Genomic DNA, 2880 nt, shown 5'->3' with positions numbered 1-2880 from the left:
TAACTGTGCAGTTTGGTAGAGAAATTAGCACTCTTAGCCATCAGTTTGTTTCCAAGCACTGATGTTCGAGTTCATCAGAGCTACAGCAGGAAAAAAAAATGGAAACATGGAATGCTTCAACTTCATAATCACAATTTTGCACAAGCTTGAAATTTCAGACATGTGGTCTGCGGCGGCCAAGGAAATCTGAAAGCTCATCAAACCTTGAGTGGGGCTGGCTGCATGGGTTTCCTCAATTGCAATTCATACACGGCCTCGAACTACCAAAGGGGTGCATGTGACCATAGCACAAGGGCATATACGTACATATGTACCTTGTTTATCTGTATGTGTGTGTGTATGTATGCAAGTATGTATGTAATAAGCATGTATGCATGCAAGTTAAGTATATATGTAGGTAGGTGGGTGGATAGATACGTACAGTATGTATACAATTATGCATGCATTGTATTGTATGCAGATCATAACATTTTACGCAGATATGTGTGTTAGTCTGGTTGTGACATTTTCCATGCGTGTGAAGTTACAAGAGTGAACATCTCTACTTTTTATCACTCATAACCCGTGGTCGCTTCAAGACAGACAAAGAAATGCAGAGACTGAAAAAAAAATGTCATTGAGTGCAATTTGAGAATAAATCCATTCTCTAGTTCCCACTCCACAGCATTCTCCAAACACACGCTCAATAATCCACATATTTTCAATCAGAGTGAACCATTGTTGTGTACTGCACACAATGAAATGCAGCACGGCACAAGGAATACGCAGTACAACCATACAGCCAAAGTCAACAGCGACAAGGGACGCTCAAACTCAAACAACAAATAGCCAGGCACGTGATTCATTGTTGCTGACAAAATTGATGTATGTATTTACATGTGAGCTTCCAGACAAAAAGAAATCACAGAATGCATCATTCCCCCTACATACAATGACAGGCAACACCTACATGTCAAAGTACAGTGTCCTTTTATGATTGACTGTTGCTCAGCTCAGCACGAGTCTCAAAATGTCTTTGAAACCTGCAGAGATTACCGTCAAATCTCATGATAGCAGAAATATTTGAGTTACTCAAAGTTAGCCGGCTTAAATGAAATCTCATGGAAGATGAACACTTTTCTCACAATTCAGATTTTAGCGTGCACACACAATTGTGATTTGTTTCATCGAGAGCTCACCATATTCGTGTGTTTGCTTTGAGTTTCAGTAGGTTGGCATTCTTTCTCACCTGCTACTTACTCTTCTTCCTCAGACTGTTGTTGCTGATTTTATTTATTATTATTATTTTTTTTTTTTTTTTTTTTGGGGGGGGGGGGGTTAATTCCCTTGGCTTGCACATACACATATGGATTGCTTGCAGCACTGAAATTATGTGCAACCTGCAATTGCATGTTGTTCTATACAGATGAATTTACAGACAAAAATGTCTCAAAATGACAATAGTCCCATGACATTATTGATGAAGTAGGGACTAACAAGGTGACATCACATATCTGTTGTATCTTTACCATTTTTTCTGCAACTTCAGGCAAATCACTCAAGGACCCAGTGAAATACAAAATGCACCAAACAAAATAGCACTTCACAACAAATGTCTAAATGTATTCATGCTCACTGTGTTTCAGCATTTTCTCTTTGCACTTAATTGCTGCCTGCATGCAAGTTAAAACTCCACATATTCTAGGTCATTAATGGCTGTAGTGAATAATGATAATAACCACAGACATAGAACTCATTTCATGTTGGAGGGAAACCTTTGATGAGTCTGTGTTACAAAGTTTGCCCACAAACCTGTTGTATCCCATTATGCAGTTTGTCTTTCTCATTCGTTTGATAAATCTCAAACTATGAAAGCACCCTCATAAATCCAAACCGCAATCATTCCCTTCTTTTCACTTCCATTTGTTTTGTTTTATTTTGTTTTGTTTTTTTCCTTCTTGATACCTTAAAAATGTTCTATTTCTCTGATAATCATTAATAAATCAATCTTTTGATCCTGGGTTTAATGATGTGTACAATACACAAGTAATCTCACCAAGGATATTGTCATGAATTCAGAGTCAGAACAACAGAAATATTTAATGCAGCAAATTTCCACAACTACTGTCGGTAATTTCAAGTCCCTACTACTGCTGGGTGGGGAGGGGGGTGGGGCTCTCCCATTCAGTGTACCACAAATCTAAATTAACACAGGTTGTTTCATTCTTTTTTATTTTCTATAATCTATTATCAACTTCCCTATCAATTTATTTCCATGCCTCATCAAGGGAGCCATTCAATTGCCACACGGCATGGCAAAGTGCATTCAGGAACTCTCCTGTCAAATTAGTACTGGAACCCAGAGTCTTTGAATGTACCTGTCTTTATGGCAACACTTTCAAGATTTAACAAATCCAACTATGGCTCCAAAATCTTGATTAAGGGCTGCCAAAATTCACTCACGACACTCTGGAACATTCCACAGAGCAATCAGGGAGATGCTTGCATGTTACAAGCAGCTCAATAGGCAAAAACAATAGAGCCCAAGTCATGGGAGGGCTTCATAATTCTCTTGACGGGACATGAAAAGATGTCTGCATTTTGAGAAAGCCAACCACAGAGTCAAAAAGACTCGGCAGCTCTGTCTTCTTGACCCTGCACAGAAGATTGGTTCTGCAAAGAGGATTGGTTCTGGAGGGAAAAAGAACCAAAACTTTACCCACTATTGCCAATCTCATGTAAGCACTACCCACTTTTCCCTGGAAAGTGAGGCACCTTGGGATCGGTCACAGGACAAATCCAAAGTGAAATATCTAAAGAAATGTTGGCGAAGGTGAAAAACACTTGGATTCATATCAAATTTACTTATTTTCCTTTTCAATTTGCTGCATCTGAGAGGAT

Source organism: Diadema antillarum, unplaced genomic scaffold (genome assembly GCF_040938485.1).
Source record: "Diadema antillarum isolate AM-2024a unplaced genomic scaffold, OU_Dant_1.0 scf00000086, whole genome shotgun sequence".
Classification (NCBI taxonomy): Eukaryota; Metazoa; Echinodermata; class Echinoidea; order Diadematoida; family Diadematidae; genus Diadema; species Diadema antillarum.
The sequence above is the reverse complement of the archived record's forward strand: the minus strand, read 5'-3'. Positions refer to the sequence as shown.